General features: G+C 43.6%; 1 long non-coding RNA gene across 1 annotated transcript; it reads right to left on the minus strand.

Moving 5' to 3' along the window:
* Positions 1-5,851: 5,851 nt before the first annotated feature.
* LOC147753915 (uncharacterized) lies at positions 5,852-12,754 on the minus strand. Its single transcript, XR_015313242.1, has 3 exons — positions 12,478-12,754; positions 12,198-12,382; positions 5,852-7,025 (listed from the first exon to the last, which is right to left on the minus strand). It is a non-coding gene; the product is annotated as an uncharacterized LOC147753915 (long non-coding RNA).
* Positions 12,755-19,880: the final 7,126 nt, after the last annotated feature.

A 19,880-nucleotide genomic window follows, 5' to 3' on the forward strand; every position in this document is an offset into this window, starting at 1 on the left:
AGTAATAGGAATTGATACACAGAAGTTCCAGCAGATCCACTCAAAGGCATTACTACAGGGCGTGTGAGCTGCTGTTATCAATCTGCGGGGCATGGTTCCAGTTTGACTGACAAAGGCACCGAATACAAGATAGGTGTTCCGCGCCTGTACAGATAAGCCAAGTCATTATATAAGCTGGTATAGGAAGCGATAGAGAACTTGCTCAAGACTGCGGCCGACAACGAGACATTGAACATTCGTAGTACAATGTATCTATCAACTCAAACGTAAATAACGTTCACTCAGCTCTGCTTTGCGCATTCATCTGGCCTCAGTCACATAGTCGATCAATTAAGATAGGCTACGAATAGGCAGTGAGCAAAATTATTCAGACGCTTTTGTTAGGAAGCGTCAATCCTGCGTGAGACTGCAGCAGATCTCGGTGAGTAATTTGGATCGGCTAATCTCGTTCTTCAAAGACGCGTACGCGGCCTCTACGCAGGGCGGACATCACTACCGCATCCGATGTAGCGTTCGCTGCTAGCGTTAAGGAACACGGCCAGTTTATAATAAGCACACAATTGAAAAAGGATAAAATACATGTAGACGAAGTAGAAGACAGTAGCTGTGGTCCTCTAAGCAGCCAGACAGGCAAAACGAAACGACAATTTCTATTATCATCAACACCATTATCTAATTTTCAGCCCCATTCATTCTTGTCGCCGACTATTAGATCGGTTCGTAGTCTCACATATGATATTATCTCTCTCTGTTTCTATCGCCTTTCTCGCGTCCTCGGTTTCTACCGAAAGTGAAAGTCCCGCCTCCCCAATTACGCACTCATGTCGCTAATCAAGTCATTATCATTTGTATCATTCTGGGTCTGTGGCATACAATTGTCGCAGTTGCCACTGATATTGTTAATATTACTGTTATTATAGCTTTGATTATTGTTCGAACGCTGTTGCTGGTCGTTCGCTCGATAGCCGCCCGATGGCGAAGCAGACGTTCGCCAGACGGATAAATTGCGTTCATTCTGGTTCGCACTGTGTCGTCGGGGGGTTGAAGGGGAAACGGTAAGGGAGAGGGGTAATTGCATTTGACCGCCACTAATAAACGAATCTACAAACTTTCTCGTTCCATCGTTTCTATCATCCGAGATCCATAAGCACGGCCCGCAACGGAAACCAGTACCGGCTTCGACAGGGGTGTAAATTGCCTAAAGTTTTGTGGCGTTTCAAGCTGCAATTATAGAACATTGGCAAAAAAATATGAGCACGGCAGATATCTAGGTCGGTTAAGCATAGCCACGAGTGAAAGTAAACGCAATCAGGATAGAGTTTTTTTTCATGTTTAACTCGTTTCGGATGCCGTCTGACGTGCGTCAGTCACACTTGCGAACCTCTGCCAGCGGTTTTCGGAGCCAGAGATGGGCTGAAAGATATGTGGCTCTTAAAATCCACTAGAAATAGACAATCTAGAGGCGAAACAGGCTGTCCAATATTATATAACAGAAGTTTTAGTGGAAGAAGAACATTTGGTGACAACTTCATAAGGGACCTCACACGAAGTAAAAGGTCTAATATTACCGGCGACATTGTGCTACCTCAAATTGACGCGGTACGTCTTTTGATCGCCATTGCGATATTTGGCATTGCATCTAGAGTACTAGCTATCGAAGATCATTTAACTGTACAACTTGTATTTGCCCATAGATAGTCAACCGGATGGCACAATTCAATAACTTACGTAGCGATACCTACCAAAACAGCCACTGTGACCCCCGCTCGAAATTATCGAACAACGCCTCAATGCAGCCCGTTTACATGTTATCGTATTTTTTGAATGAATTTCATACGTTACGATGATATCGGCAAACACAGATTATTAGAAATGCCCATCCGTTATCTAAATAATAATGTATTTACGTAAGATGTTTCATGGCTTGGATTCGGGGCTTCCTGACTATTGGGCCGCGCGTGTGTGTCCTGCTGCATTTGGATTACCGCTCAGCACTCTTTCAGCACTAACGAAAGCACATTTTGCCGAAAGTACGCTAGCAAACAGGGCGCTTTTGGCATCGAACCTGGCCTATATTTATGATTTACACACTTCTGTAATGAAAGCTTGCATTATTGATCCAAATACGAAATCCTCTATTATTTCAGCCGCGTGATTTGTTCATTAGCTCTGAGAAAACACTAGAATAACCGGGCATCGCTCAGGATGTCGCTGAGCAACGTTTCAGAACCATCGAACTTGGCATAGTTATGATGTTAGCGTATGATGATCTTGACGTCGTTTTTCACACTGTTGCTTCTCGGATGATTTGGTGTTCAAGCATGATGTACCGGCGGCGTCTCAGTCTGAGCATGTGGATCCGAAAAGTTTGCTGGAAGCAGCGTCAACGTTGTCCAGGACGATTCAGTAAACAGAATGGTGACATTTGAAAGACAAGCTCGAAGTGATTTCAGTGAGGTCACGGGTGAGAACGACACGCATCCTACCCGTTTAATCGCCGACAGAAGGATAAATAGATCTATTATAGCCTAATACGTACAATAGTTGTGTTCTACATGTGTACAATAAAACTGAGCATAGTTTCAACAGGATTCGGTAAACCCGCTTACGTTGCTGACTGCTGCAATACAAAATTTAGGTTGTTGAGGGGCAATTGGCTCAACAGAAATCGGCACTATTTACAAATAGCAGCAAAGCTAAAAGCAAAGTTAAGTAAATGTATAGAAGTTGAGTGAGAAAAAAAAAAAAAAAAAAAAAAAAGCAACCTATCTAGACAAAACTAGCTCGAATTTTTCCGCAGAGTTCTTCCCGTTAAGAACCCTAATTTGGGTTGTTTAACCTTTCCTGGTGATTATGTTACGTATGGATTTGTTTTTGTCACATGATAGAGCCTGCAATTAGTTATTTTACCCACTACGTCTCTTTCTGAACCGTGACAAAACTTCCGTTTCTACTAGTGATTATGTAAAACATACGGAAGTTATTATGCATTGAGATGGACTAAGTTAACTTTAATTATGTGTCAAAATCCACTATTTTATATGGGGAACAGACGACTATGTTTTGGGTTTGTCGATTGGAGCTACGCTGTATTCTATATGTGGGTACCACTGAGCTTCCCAGCTATAAACATCACCTCCCTGTTGTTTTCTCTCTTTCCGCTTGGTTTGGCGTTATGCTCTATTCTACGATGTTTTGCCGTTAATCCTGTATGCAAAAAGGACTCGAAAAATAATGTCCCTACTTTTCTCGCTGCGCGGTCCATCCTCTCGTCGCACGAATAGGCTACACGATCGTGTTGAAGAATGATGGCCGTTGTTGCTGCTGGTTGAAAAACTGCAGATGTGCATTAGATCCAGACCTCAACGAAGAGAGGGAGAACAGTTATGATGAGTCGGTCATCGTTATGTGCCATCAGTGCTACTACCAGAAGATACGTGTCTTTTAGATATATGGATCTGCCTTTAGATGCTGCCGCCGGCGCCGTGTACTGTTCATCTTGGTATTGTTACGCCGGGGAATCGGGTGTCCTCGGAGCGCGTACAATCAATCGCAATAGCGGCGATCGCATTAACAACAGTGGCCGTCGTAGAACTAGCTTTAGTGGTAGTTGTTGGCGAATGTACCTCGATGCGTATGTGTGCACGCGTGTGCATGTTGTGTATTACTCCATCGTGTGTGGGTACATCATCCTTTTGTTGATCGCAGTGCGTAGCGAACGTAGTCCAGCTCTCATGTAACGAATACATCTTTTTAGAGTTCATCTACTGTTATCATTATTGTGGGTGGTACTGGAGAACGGCCTTAGTACGCCTTTATTCGAAGATATTCCGCGTTTTGTGGTAAAGTCTAATGCTAGTTTATGAAAGGGGGAAGGGAATGTAGGAACGGGGTTTGTTATGGGTAGACGAGTAATGCGGCAGACAGCTTTTCACTATGTCTACAACAACGATCTTTCTAACAAATAACTGCTACCGTAGCTACTCTGCTTCGTATTGGCGCATTTTGCAGAGGCCTACGCGCCCGATAAAGCAGACAGTAGCTAACATTGTCCTTCAGTGATTAGCCGGATTTAATTGCTAAGCTGAAGCTAGAAGATCATTTCTGTTAACAATGCATTAGCCTTGTATACTGCGGTCGTGATTCAGATTTCGCAGAAACGTTCATTATTGAATACGTCTAAATATTCGCTAGTAATAGACACAATCAAAACTACCGTATACGAGCAAACTTATCATTGCTCAAAAACGGCGGTTTTAAAGTAAGTAAATTGGGTTAACTATCTGTTGCCGACTGCTACCTCAGCAGTAGTTTGCTATAGCCTCACGGTCCTGAGCTCAGTGTTGTGCCTGATCTGAGCAGAGCGACAATCTAAAGAAAAATGTTGCTATAGCGTGACGGTCTATAGTTGATTCGTAGGTGCCAATAGGATTCAATGTAAATATAAACTTTTGGCGCGAACCTTTAGGGTTCTGTTAAATATCAACCCAGCAAAGCACAAAAAGTTACATTGGAACTTTTCGGTTAATTACGCACGAAGGCAAATATAGTAACTTGGGCACATTATAAACTCATAAGTAGCTTTAGTTTGGTGGCTTCAACTCTATCTATTGTCTATAATTTTTGGTCACACTTAGTCAGACCCGGATACTGGATCAGTTTTGCCTAGGAAATGTTGTACCGCATCTGTTGTTAACAATACGATATGCATTACAATATCTATAAATAATCGTATCTTCTAATTATTTACGTTATCGATGTAGACGATCTCAGGTGTTCATTTAGCTCAGACGCCAATAAACAACCGGTACATGGTCCTGATTCTGATTGCAACCAATGCTAGACCATTCCGTCCTACGCCAGTTTTTTTCTTTGTCTGATGCCAGCATTGTTTACGTTTTACCCGTACACATCAATATACATATACATCGATTCATTTGCTTAGATTCACAATCATCGTTGTCTTCTTCAGATGTCTTTCCTTCTGGCGTTAGGCCGTCGTCTCTGGATAATATCTGAGGGCCTCCTGGTCACGAGCAAGGGACCACGCACCCTTTCAATACAGGACCTTATTGCTGCTGCTGTGCACGACAGTCAATTAAAAACACACTATATATGTGCGGAGGGATATTATAGAATGGAAACGGTCTCTCAAGTACAACCATCGGCGAATAGATTTTGCTGCTATTACAACCCATCTGCAGGCCTTGATCCTGTCACTTAAATAAACAAATTCGACAACGGGTGAAAACGTATCCGAAGTATTCAATGGGGCTCTGTAGGTTTTATTTATTGTTCCTTGCGGTAGCCGAATCAAACCACTAGAAGAGTATTATCTGTGCAAAAACTACATTAAGTATTGCTTCTTCTCGATACTCTACTCGTTCATGAAGGAGCACGTTTTATTCAAATAAACTATCTCTAACTCCTGTTAATTTTCTAGCTTGCATTCGGTATTATTGGACAAGGCCGCTGAAGACGCCCAGCTATATGCAGCATAGGCAAACCAGACTCAGAACAAATCGTCCTTTTTATAGTCCAGTGAAGTTCTGGACTTCGATGTCTGAGTCTCAATAATAATTAGTAAGCCTCCCTTGTTAGGTAGCCGCTATAGAGAAAACGACCATATGTTAGTATTAAGTATCCACCTAACCCTATATATTACGATATAGTAGTGAGCTACAGAAAGCTGTGAGCGATGTGGACGGTACTCGTTCCGGTTCATCGTTGTTTGGAAATCTCATACAGACCCGAAATTCTTTCCGTGTACACCTATGAGCATTATCTTTGAGAGATGACGGACAGCTCTACTGACATAGTTTGGTTGAAAGTAGTTTCAATAAGTAGACAATTTCATTTCAAGCTTGTTTTCGATTACAGACGAGAGAATATAAGAACACTCAAGAAGGCCATCGGCACGACGATGTCCACACGCATCAGCATATCCATCTATGAATCCCACTGGTTGTTGAGGATCACCGCCCTGTTCCCATCACTGCGATGTCCTGACGCTTTATACATCAAGCAGCCGCCAGCAGAAAAAGCTTGTCAGGATGTTGAGGACGAGAAGCAAAGGAGGGAAAGAAAAACTTCTGCAAGATTCCTTACTGCAAGATTCCAAGTACATCATAAATATGCTTGATTAAATCATCAAACGCGTCCGATGAGGGATTACCATCAGCTGAAGAGGCTGCTATTGCGGGTTACCTAGTTCACTGGCATCGAACGTAGGCTAAGCGTGACCTGCTATATATCTTCGTCTTTACAATCTAAATCGGCTTACGCTTGCTCACGATCTAGCAAAGATCGCCCAAGGATATCACAGTATGTCTTTGATTGATGAAGGGGTTAGTAGGCCTAGTATGTTTTTCAACGCCATTGTAGGCGTAAATTGTACAATTGTTCCTTTGTTGTCAACAAACGAGGCAGACCATCGCTTGGAGAGGCCTCGACCTTACCCAGCGTCCCATCGGTTTGAATCAATTGTAGCGCTTAAGATAGGTGTACGTCTAGTTCAATGCTATCTTTTTTAATAATGTGCATGTGTGTGAAAAAGCTTAAAATCGACGGAGTAGTTTCAGTAAGTAATCGCGCCGAGGAACAAGATTGGCTTCTTGTTCTAAAAGGACATAGTTAATGACTGGTAGGACAGGCGTCGTGGTAGGCAGCCATCTGATAGGACGTGTACTGTCGCTGCGTTAAGCATTCAACGATAGAACTCTTCAACGATAGATGTCTCTCTTTCCGTACTTGTTCATGCTTCGGTAACATTATGCCGGCAGTTTCTATCTACGTGTAGTTGCTGTTGTGGTGTCGAAGGGCGGTCGTTGACTGGGATAGAATGGTGCGTTCGTGGTGCTGATATTCACGAAAAATAGTTTAAATTAGGACGTGTAAATTTTGTGCAAATCATCCTCTGGATCAGCAACGAAGTAGCAAGAAAGAGGCTGCTGAGACATTTAGTCGTAGGGAGCTTCTGAACTGCAACACTGGATGCCCGCCTTCTCTTCTGGTGCAGAAACCGCCTAAATTCAAAAATTAGCTTCGTTCTGTAAGTCACAAATATCCATAAGAATTGGTAAAATTTCACTGGTTGTGATTTCACAATTTTTGTGAATTCACAAATTTGACCAATCACAGCTAAATTAGCAACAGATTAATTAATATTTTTCATAGTGCAGTCAGTTAAAGCAACTTACGTAAAATGGATACAGTTACAAAGACGCGCCACGTATTGAGTCCGTTTAATGGAGGTTTTACGGAAGAAAAGCACTGATTTGCAAGACCACTATCACTACTACTGCGTTTTTTTCGACATACTCGTTTCTGTTGGGTTAGGCCAATTTCTTCATACCTCTTCGATCACGGCCACCTAAATGCCCACTTCTAGATTGCACTCAGATAAGAAGATTTCAGATGTGCTGCTCTGGAACGGAATCATTTGATAATCTAAACTAGATCTGTCACGATACTACTGTGTCACTAATTTGCAATGTCCGATCAATTTTTCCACTGGCGGAAAAGGCTTCTATAGATATACGGCTAGATGTATGCTTTAGAAGCAGAAGAGTGGAGCTTGAAGTGAAACCACAACTTTTGCATCCAAACCTGTTGCGCGTCTGTGCTTATCAGCTCGTTTGACCGGATCCACTTTGTATGACGAAATCCTTCACTGCAGCCTCGACGTATAGTCTGCATGGACAAGCCTGTGTGAAATATGTACGCTTCTATATCTGGCGTACATCCGGTCTGCACATGTGGATCGTAAGCGACCACCGTACCCAGTTACCATGAAGCAGGATCGCTTCGAAATGAATTGAGAACGCGATGAAGTCGGAATTGTAAGAAGGAACCGAAAGAGCCATGAGTTCGCCGTAGTTGCATTGTGAAAATTCGTTCGGTCCTCTTCGGCCTTTCGGTTATGAAACATGGAGACGGCTGGTCGAAACTCTTCTTTCCGATAGCTTGACGAAACCAGTAATCAAGCTCCATCCGCTTCTCGTTCACCGATCATACCTCGTAACCTCATGGTGCAACCAGCGTTGCATTGTAACTATCCATCGGTCGTGAGCAACATCTTCCGACATGCCAATCTAAGGCCGAGCGATGCCGATATCCGAACTAGCGACCGCTCAGGGCAAGAATTACGGCCCGCTCAAAAGCGGAGATGGCTGCCTCATGCGTCATAATTCATGCGATCGACGAGATTCAGTTCCTGGTCACCATATCCTCTTCTGAATGAAAGTGTTACTAGCTGAACATGGAAGTGAGTTACTCTCGACGTAAGATGTAATGCGGTGCTGCTCAGGTTATTTGACGAAAGTCGAAAAATTGATCATATAGCATCTGCGTATTTTGTATTTGAAGCGACGCCAGCAACAGCCGTTCGTCTCGTTGGGCGAGTAAGATTAGAGCGTCTGATCGTCTTGGAGAAACCTGCAGGAAGGCAGACTCGGTGCGCTTAACTTTGAGCAGAGCCATTCGGCTAGTCTAGGCAACGGATTGCAAAATCGTGCCTCTTTACGATGATGCCATCAGCGACCTCGCAGCTTTACCGGTAGACAGCAAGAGAGGGTGGTACAACAGAACCATTATAATAACTGTGTCACTTCGAACTGAAATAGCACGTGCACATGCACGCGAATGCCTATTTTGATTGATATGACTGCTTGACAGTGAATATTGTGAGGGGAGATATTGCTGTTGTAGTTTAATCTCCCTTTGAACCGATCGAGATAGATACGGAGCGATGGCACATTGTACGACGATGTATGATCGTACGATGCGCGACGGTGTAGCCGCTGCCGTCGTTGAGGCGCAGATCATCGTCAGCACCTCAGCTATAGCCAGTGGCTGCGACGTGAAGAATCGTAAGAGGTCTGCGTTTTTTTCCTCTCGCTCTCTAACCTCGAAAGGAGGTCCTGCGCATCTGGGCATTTTTCCTTCACTACTCTTCAAAATTTTGCCGATTCTGTGGGGTGACGGCCATTGACCGATGATGTCGCTTGTGTACTATTGAGGTGCCTACACTAGCCGTAGACATATAAACCCATGAAAGGAGGTATTCAAATGTTCCATTGATACATTGTTGCGTCATTTGTATGTTCCACATCACAATGGTGCTTTCTTGTCTTGGCGTCTGTTTGGAGAATGAACGACTTGAAACCATTTAGATAGTAGATCAAACATGTCGGCTTAGATGCTTAGCATTGTATTTCTCTGTGCTTAAGAGTAGAAAAAACGTTTGAATATAACTCGTGAGTAGAAGAACATTTCGTCCGTGTTTTATCGGTAGTGCAGTAATACTATGCAAAGGTGGCTGTCTGTGACCAAGTACAACGTCTATAGTTAAGGACGTTAAAAGATTCATAATTGAAGGACATTAAATAGATTAGTTAAAAAATCCTGCGAAATAAACGCCAGTCAAGTCAACAGGATTAGGATGGTGACAAAGAGCTCAATTGTATCTTTTTTACCACCAAATTTTTAGGCAAAGCTATTAGCAGGTACAGCATGTACGTCCTTATAAAAAAATGAGAAATTATTGACTACCGCCTATATATATATATATACATTGTACTGTCTTTATATATATATATATATTATTACAATCACACTGATCGAGTTCCGTGAATAATAACTTATATAGAATTACATTCAAAAGTAATCTTTCATGTCTGAAGCCAGCCAAAAATGGTAGCGGCAATCACAAACTGAAGTTATTACTCACGGAACTCGATCAGTGTGATTGTGATAGGCTTAGTACCAGAACGGAAGCCTAAAGCTGCCCGTTACCCGGTTTTCTCGCACCCTATTTATTTCGCAAGCATTTGTTTAACTTTTAAAATTCCTTCTTCCCCGTTTATACTTAGTACTATAAGCATAATATTGTCCATTTTCTATTTTATGCGTGCAGTGTACGGGCAGTGCATCATGGCAAAGAGATCAACATATCGGCGACTAGTCCTCAAGTGTTCGTATGGCCCTTGAGGCTGTATGGGTTGTTTTTCTCCAAATGAGCCTGAGCTCAACGTATAGTACATCTAATAGAAGTAATGACAGTCTGTTTTACGGCATGCTTTGTTTCAGAGATATTTTAGAACAATCGCCGAGGAGCGGTTATTAAAAAGTAACACAACTTAAAGATACCCATGCAAGCAGCAGTAAAGTTTTCTTTATCGAGCTACGACGGTTTATGTATCTGTATGTAATGATACATATTCGATATGGGTTTGCTTGTCTACAGCCACGCATCACTGTTTATAATACGTTGACCACGAACGGCGGCCAGCAGATCGTTCTCAACGTCCAGGACATTTTAGTCCAGCTTTTTATGAATGATTATCGGGTTAGGGGTTGGTGCTTCTGGAAGCGCCACAGCTAGAATCTTTATAGGGCGTTCCAGTCGTTAATACTTTTTTACTATTATGGTATGTTGCTATAGCATTATATATTTTCGAATATTGATAATGAGCGTTTGTAGCTAGCGGTTTTCCAGCAGCAGTGGCCGTCATCGAGTAGCTGCGACAGGCTCCGGTGGTCTAAGGTGCGATCGCGTCTTGCTGGTTGCATTGGCTGGCGTATCGGTGCAGAAGAGATCGGAGCTTGGTGACGCTACGATGAAAAGTTCAAAGAGCTACTGCTGCCGCTTGTTCAGAGCAGCGTGTCATATCGAGTCTCCTGATGACGCCAACCCCTGCCTGAGACCGCCTGCGAACGACTACCGATTGATAGTAAGCGAGCGTCAAAACTACCTGGCCATCTGGTTGAGCGGCACGGCGAGCGACCCGGGCCAAACGCCGGGCGCGACGCGCCCGCTCATCTTGCTGCTGCTGCTGCCGCTGCGAAACCTGCCACAGCAGAAAGCAGTCCCCCACCGTCAGTTGTCGCTGCCTTTTAGTGATTTCGTCCACCTCCGAAGACAGAAGAAGAGCGAGATGAACAGGCAGACGCCGCCGCCGGCTGCACTCGCCTGTTTGTGGCTGCCTGCGCGACCCTTTCGCAACGATTAAACAAGGAAACACCCAAGGATCCCATCCTTTGGCTACGCGGACATTTGAGCGTCTGCCTGAATGTACGTCTGCAAAAATCACCAGGACTAGCTGCTTGTTTGGCTACCTTGCAGGATACGCGAGATATCAGTAAGAGGAAGAGCTACGTGTGTTCGAGCGCATGTTGTGAAAGTTCTAAGTCGCGTAAATGTCTTGCTCGGATACAGAGATAGATAGATAGATGAATTTGCTGCTCTTGTGATGTATGAAGATCTAAATGCTGTATTCAAAAATGCGCGCGGCTCCCATGTGACTACGCCCTATATATATGTACATGCACACGATGCGGCGGTGCGCAGTGATGCTCGAACAGCAGACTTTCACTAATGTGCATTCTGTTCGAAAGCTGTGCAGTGGAGACAATGCGCATAATGGTATCGGGTGGTCGAGGGCTTCAGCTTTCGTTGGCCGAAAAATGACGCGTAGATAGGGCGAACAATCTCCATTTTCGGTTCTTTCTAACGATCTCGAAGGACACTGACGCTGTGTTAGAGTGCGTCCGGGTAACCCCTTCTGGCTGCGGAACTTCCTTACACCCCCAAGATCATCTTCGCGTACTCACATATTTGTGTATGCGCAATATTTCATAACTTTCTGCTTTCGACCCAGCGACGAAAGAAGAGTTGAGTCAGCAGAGCAGGGGAGACGCCAGCAGTTTCAACAGCATGACAGAAGGCGGCTGGGGGTTCATATATGATGTGAACATCGATGTGGAACCAAGTGGTTGCGGTGCTGGTGGAGATCGCTATGAAAGCAAGGGGTGCGACGCTTGGATTTGAGACGTGCGAAAAAAAGAATACAATATGATTCAACATCTTGAACAAACACCCTCTTGAGCTTGAAATCTGCTTTCCCCGGAAGCCAAGAGGGTAGATGGGATTTATCCGTAATTTTAGAAAAATTGATTTTTCTGAGGAACAGTTTCGTAGTAAAGGCATTTTGCAAAATGGATGGTCTTATAAGCACTGTTTGTTAACTCGAGTAGTGCAGATTAAAAATAGATTATCGGTCGACGAATGAAACAGAAAAAACTAATCCAAGAAAGCATCGAAGTCGGTCTTACGGGGTACCCTGCTAAGCTTTAGCAGATGTACTTGGGGTCTTCTCTTCTTGAAACATTTAACTGTAAAGAGTTCAATAACATACCCTTGAAAAAAGGAACTATGAAAGTCGACGGCCAAAAACAAAGCTGTCCATCCTTTAACACAGAACAACGATATCCTTTTACGTTACGCTTCAATCCTGGTCAGCAGTCTACGTGCTCGCGTCTTAAGGAATCACTTCTTTATGACATTGTTCAAACTTGTGGTCAGTGTCACACAAACAGATGACTGAAATAAACAAAGTAAAGAAGCGTTAATTGATAAATGTTTTAGAGTTTCAGTATAAATTCATTATGATACCCTATAACTAGCTAATTTCTTACCTTGTTACTGTTAGGAAACTTCTGACGCACAACGTTCGATAGATTCAATGGCTTCTGAAAACTGTCTCATTGTTGAGTCGTCGGCCATTTGTGCTGAGGCACTTCGTTCGTATTGCTGATACTGCGGTGTCGGAGATTCTGAGAAAAACAATAGTCTGCAACAGTCCGCTTTTTGGCAAGCGCTTGCTGTTCACAGCAGCCGTGGAGAAGAGCTCTAGGCAAGTGAAAAAAATAACAACTTGTGTTTCTCATGAAAATTGTGAGGGAATTAACATTGTTCGAATGAGCGTTATTCTAGTAGAGGGAGAAACAGCTGAATCTGAAGTTGAATTTAATTCAAATGTAATTAGGAGTGGTTGCGCCGCCACAACCAACACGTTTTTTTTTTGGTTATCGAGAAGCGATACATACAGCCTGTTTACTGATTTATATATCTAATAGAGCGCGAATAGTCATACTGCAAACATATTAATTAGGCTTATGGGGCCTAGATTATTTGAATGCATGCTGGAAATATCTAATTTTTTGCTGCATTGAAGTTTTGCCTAGGTAAGTTTGTCACTATATCAACAAGTGACTAATTTATTCGAAACGCTTTATCAAATCAAATGCTTCACTGATTTATCTTTCATGTTTGCGATACGAAAGGGAACTGTACAGGGCCTGAGTCAAGCACATTTTCAAAGACTTCGCCAAAAGCCAAATGCCTAAAAAGTAATAATCCCAACACGCAGTATAGATATCAGCACTTATACCGCTACTTCCAAGGGTGTTGCATTTGGGTAGTGGGCCTAGAGGTGGAATATAACCCAACTCATAAGGATAAACATTTTTTTAAACCGCAAGAAAGCACATAAATACATGGTGAAAGATTAGTAGTGGCGGCAGTTTATTGGTTCTGTTGATGACTAGGACGTGTTACAGAAGGGCCTCTCATGAGTCATCACTTATTTGCTGGTATCTAAGGAGCGTTCTGTACCAATCTGTCGGAGTTATATCGTCCCCTACTAAGCGAGCTCAGAGTTTCCTGTACTCAAGCCCACCGCCTTCGGGCTATTTCTTAACGCTCGCACTCTACATATATAGAAGCTGCATTGCACAGCCTTTCCTTGTCCGCCCCCACTAATCAGACCCGGACGAAAACCGCACGCCGACCTTAGCCGTCTCTCACCAATGCCTAACAGTAGCTATTTCGATAGGACAAATATCCTCCAAATTCATTACTGATTTTGACCAGAAAAAAAATACTTGTCTCGATTGGTAGCATAATAAACTTGCTTGTCCTATTACCCAGTACATAAATTCGTACATTTTGTGTCGGTCGCGTGTCAATTGTTGCCTTTTTAGGAAATCAGGATCGGTTGAGCCCCAGCAAGTATTGGCCTGAAAATTCTATCAAGACCACTGTCCATTTGCACCGTACATTTTCTAGCATTCTGTTAAAGAAAGCTAGAAAAAAATAAGCAGACATTTCGTTGACGCGTCCAGCGGCGTTTACGTCAATTTAACAGCAAACGTTAATCAGTATACAAACTAAATATTGTATTCAAGATACAAAAACGACATTATAAATGCAATATTCGTGTTGTCCCAAGACTAGGGTTCTCACGGGTGAGACCTTCCGTCATGCGATGCTACTGTCGTTATTTGATGCGTTGCCTTTCCTCCTCAATGGAACCGCGCCATCGTTACAGCCGCGCTTCAAATACCGTTATTACGTTCCGCTACGTATGGTTCTAACGTAAGCGTAGAGAAAAAAAAACAGCTACCAATATGCCAATTTCGTGGTGATCCATCGGGTAGCATGTTCCGTAAGTTCAGATAGACACACCTGTGCGGCAATAAGGCTACTAGCAGAACAAACGACGAGAAGCATCGACGACGATAGCAGAAACGGTCGCAGCGGAAGCCGCTACTTTGAAGATCTGGCACCTTAGTACAGGAAGTGTTAGGCCGCGAACGTACCGGTTGAATTACTATGCTATGGTAGATTTCGCGTGCTCAGAACTATCACACAGGAAAGGGCTCATGCGACGAGCGCTGGTTGAAGCTGAATTACTACTCGGTATCGGTGTAGCTACTATAATTTGAGGATCAGAAAGTAAATATATAATCTTTGAAGCTCAAAACAACCTGTTTTTTTTTTTTTTTTTTTTTTCTATCCTTTTCTTTGTTTCACTGAAAAACTACAATCGCGAACGGCAAACGAATTATCATGGCGATTACGTGACCAGTGGGGAGCGACCAATCATGAATGAAGGTTATATGATAACCTGCCGACCGGACGGGCGTAAGATTGAAAGGGAGACAACGAACGAAGAGGTCAACTAAGACGATAACATGTCTACGACATATCGAGGGGTTGTTCGTTGGCGTAATCTGTGATGACTCAGGTAGTCCATGACTCATAGGTAGCATTTCATTCTACTCCTAGGTAGATAATGCACAATTAGATGTTGACTAGTTAGTTATTACGTATGTGTACACAATTGCTGAATGGGACATATTTGCTCTGGCGTAATCATCGGTATTACAACAGTTGAGCCGCGGAACATTGGGCGACAAGCGAAAAAATTGCCTGAATATATCCTCGTGTGCTTTAATAGAAATAGTCGCTTGAAACGCCAATATGATTTAACGATAGGAAAAAAATCAGACTAATTTTTCATGGCTAAAAAAAAATCGTTGTAATCGTTCGCCGGTGCCGTATGGTGTGTCGTAATTCGAGGAACTAAACTGTAAAAACAATTTGATTAACCGTTCACAAGAAAGCGGCAAGATACTAGCTTTTCCCACGTTCGAAGAAGTTGTCTGGACACGTGGAAAGAAAATTATGCAGCTCACAGGGAGGCTTGACATCGATGGGCGCGAGCTCCGTAGTGAGTATCCGGTAGCTATTGTAAGATGACGACGGCAGGATATAAAGCTACTGGCTTCTAGCCATCGTTACAAGAGCACATAATGTGTTGCACTAGTGTCGTATACTTAGCCAATCAAAAGTGAACGGGTCGCACAGACGCAGCTGGTGGCCGAATGAGGCGAGAGGCCCACGCGGAGGGTTACATAAGTACATCGTTGGGCGGGAAGACATGACTAGATTCGTCTCGAGTTGACGCTATTATCTTACCTATTTACCGCCGTTTCCGACACACAGATGGCGATATCTGATGATGCGCGTCCACCTATACCATTTACTGAACTTGCAAACGCTCGTGTAGATACATACATTGCTTGAAACATATACAGATTCGAGATCGCATTGATCCTGCATATACGCTGTGGGATCTGAATTGCCTAATCTAAATACGGGAGTTTTTATTAGCTTAAGTTATTGACAAATCGGGCTGGACATTTACCAAGTCCTTTGTGCGACAGACAAATGCCGAAATGATAACAGGAAGTTGCTGTTACTTAGACCGCCTTTTATGCTGCTTCGCTACTCCTCTTAATGTTTAATAGAGAGATAATATGTGAGTCATTGAAAGGGAAGCAGACAAGGAGATAAGGCATCCAGGTGCCTAACCAGCAGCCAGGCGTGATGTAGAAGACCAGTTAAGGTGATCTGATGAGGTACAGCTCCTGAATCAACCGCTTTCGCCTGGTTGCATTATGCCACCACTTTAAGTGACAGCCGCTGTGGACACCCATAACGCCACTGTCCTGTGCAGTGGCCACCCAATGTGAGGTGAGTGACTCACTGAGGTCGAAGTGCTTGCTTTCCGCTCGTATGAACAGTTATCGGCTACTTGTCTGACCACTTGAACCGTACGAGTCCGGTGCGTTGACATTTACCAGGTTGGTTATTTACTGATGTTCATACGAAGTGCCTATGGAAGCTTGACCGCCACTGGACGGCGGATGGAGAAATTCGCCCGCCAGGTGGCGCTCGAAGATGTGTTGCTCCTTGATCACCCACCCCCCATTGACTGACTGCTCTGGTAAAGAAGGGGTGTCCCGTCTAATCCGCTTCATATCAAATTGCATGAATTACTCCTATTACCATAACCAAGGCAAGGCTTGACCTAGCCTCCCAGTCAATTACAGATAACGCCTGGTCAGAGATGGCAGTAATTTCCACGGTAGATAGGTGTGCGCTTGGATCGATGTGCGCCAAATGTGTAAGTGCATGGCAGAATCTGACGACTTCGCCAAAGAAGTGAAGGCTAGGTGTACTGGCGTTTCAGCTGTACGCAAATTCCCCCTTCGTATTGGTAGAAAGTGAACTACAAATACCGCTCCCTACCAGGCTTATTTAGGATGGACTTAAAACGCACAGCGTCTTCGGCGGAATACGATTCAACTAGGTATGGCAGTACGCTGCCGCCTAAATAGGTTTTCGGGACAGTAGCCTAATCCTAACATAAAAATGTACGGGCACATCTTCAAATGCCCGTTACGATCTGGTACATATTAAAAAAAAAGAAAAACCTATGGCGTTTCTCGTAGACACAGTGATGGCCCGCATATTGTCTGAACAGCTTCATATAATACAGTTCATTACAGAAGGAATAATTTTTTCCACAAAAGTATACCAACTCGAATAGAGTTCAGTTTATGTTTGATTCTGCAAGCTTAACTATTGCGTCGCCGATGAGAACGATAATCCAAAATCATTTTCACCTATAAAACTATCTTGCGTGTCTTTCTCTATTATCTGATTATGATTGTTCTCAAGGTTTTGCCAATGCTTCCTATATGAACTATGAGACAGCATTATCAGGACAGAAACTCGTAGGCCTGAACAGTTGACACAGTAACACCCGGCGGCTTGTCCTGCATGCTTGCACTTTTCAAGAGGGCGCTCCGGCCCAGCATTAAGCGACAGCACGTGCTCTATAATGAGAGTGAGGTTCGTCGTGCCGGAACGTGCCTAAGGACGGGATCTTTGCCACGCGACTACGATCTGCTATAATGTCCGCCTCCATCTCGTAGCCGATGCACGAGATGACTGAGGATGAATCCCACCACCGCAAAATTATGCGGATTCCTCATTGCAAAGAAAGAGAGACATGTTTACTGTTGCTATTTGTCTGATGATCGTCATGCGGATTGGTCGTCCAGAACACAGGCTGGTTAATGAGAAGGTCTCGCCTTCCAGTCCCAGCAGACGGTCAGAACAAAGAAATATACCTAATAATTTCGTTAACGGTGAATTTATTACTGATCAGAGTCAATTATTACTTGCCCTATTCGTAGAATATCTAAGTTCCTACTCAAACTTACGCGGCTAGCATGCTGCAGGCCCATCAGCCTGGAGATACGTAAAGCCTTGCAACGGAATACGACTACGCAATTGCAATAGATGCATCCTCTATTGTTTGAAAAGTTAAAGTGAGCTAAAAGCTGTAACTGGTAATGCGATTCTTTCAGCTAAATGAGCACTTCTTCAAAACATCTTGGAAAGTTGGAGCTTTTCTCTGACAACTTAGCCTGTAAGTTCACTTGAAAAAGTTTCTGATGAACTGCTATGGGCTTTCGCACTTTATTTGTCATGCTCTTTGCTATTTGGCTTATAGGAATTAATAAATAATGGCCTGGTGCACATATAGCACAGTAGCTTCGTTACCATAGGAAAAAATCATTGGCGACAGGCTCTTTTCATTGGTAGGTGCCCTGTTTCCTTTTTGTCTCGTCCACGGTTTATTTGCCACTTTCGCTCGAGAGTTGTTAACGTCCATTTGAGCGGATAACAACAACTAGAACAATGACGACGACGACGCCGGCGACACACTCAAATATGCAATGCCCTGGAGTCGTTCAGCGACTGAATGCTCAACATCACAACAACGACCGGGCGATGCACCCGCTGTCGACGACCAGCATCAGGTAGATTTTTTTCAAAGGGATCTGTTCGTCGTCGTTCGACGAACGTAGTGGCCGTGCTAAGCAATCGGGACCGCGCAAATATCAATGAATGCGTGAACATCAGTTGGTTTTTTGTAACTAGCGTCCGATCTTCCAAACAGGAAGTTCGGACGAACGACATTCAGGAACATCGGGCGTCCACCGGCTATCTACCGCCGTTAAGATAGGCACATGTGCAGTAGACAGTCCCTGTCCGCACATGATTACGCTTCTGTAGCATTAAGCTGAGCAGTATGCTAAGCTTTTGTTGTGGCAGCGGATGGCACTACAGCGAAGTTATACACTCCACACGTGGTTAGCAGATGATGATGAAATGGGCACAACAATTTGCAGTAATTCGCATTGAAGACAGGGCACTGTGGCCAGTCAAGACATGCAGGCCACAAAGGCCAGGGTCGTAGACCTCGAGTCGAGTAGAAACCCGTTGCAGGTAGAAGGTCGAACACAACAAAAAAGGACAGCTAAACGAAATCGAAATAGGGAATACGGGCAACGGCGGCGAGGATAACGATCATCGACCCCTGCTTAAAGACTTGCGGGCGGCCAAACAGCGAACACCCGACGGTCAGTGAACCCAACTCGTCATATCATCAATGGAGCAACAAATCATAAGGGTACGCTAGAAAAGGGCCGATATATGATGCTGGTATGCCCTTTTACCGTGGGTTTATCGTTGTTACTGCTGGTGCATTGTAGTCAATATAAGGCAATAAGTCGCTAATAAACGCCAGAACCCATATAGCTTATATTGTACATATTTTTGTCTTACAGTTCTCTTCTATTTAGAACGATGAACGGCTTTCGATGATTCATTAACTGAAATGTAAGTTACAAGCCTAAATAAATAATAATTAGAAGTGAAATTTCTTCTTCACAATCAAATTGACATAGCGCCGTTTTTTCATTACAACACTATAGTCCCCGTTATTCCCTGGGGTGAACATACAATCTTCCTTTTCGTTATAAGTCAATAGAAAAACCTTAAGCGTGTCGCTGCAAGCATCGCTGATACGAAATATCACCAGATCCCGCACATAAAATTATGCCGGTAAACATAATATTCGCTGCGATACCAAGCCAGTAATGATGCATTGGTTACTAGACAAAAAGACTGAAGTGTCATACGAGGCCTCGGTCTTCTCTTGAAATCAGACAGTCAGAGGACGAGCGAGAGATGGGAGTCAAATTGCTCAGCCGTCAACTTTTCAAATGTCGCCATCTATTGTCACTCATCACCAGCATCACTGTCAATATCAGGTTATTATGACGGCAGCTACTTCATCATATGAAAGTTTTGTTGAGGAACCGAATTAGACAGGAACTCGGTCAGCTTCTACTATTCTTTTTCAGCAGAAGCTACGAAAGGGAAAGCGAGAATATTCTAATGAAGGTGACGGACCGACGGGACTTTACGAACAGAAGATTCTAACTAGTTGAACTAAAGGCAGTACAACATGGCAGCGGACAAAAGGCCTTGACCTCAAATCAGGTTCATCGGGAATGCAGTAGAGAGAAACAGATGGGGTGGAAATGTTGGG

This window comes from Varroa jacobsoni, unplaced genomic scaffold, assembly GCF_002532875.2.
Source record: "Varroa jacobsoni isolate VJ856 unplaced genomic scaffold, vjacob_1.0 scaffold_109, whole genome shotgun sequence".
NCBI lineage: Eukaryota > Metazoa > Arthropoda > Arachnida > Mesostigmata > Varroidae > Varroa > Varroa jacobsoni.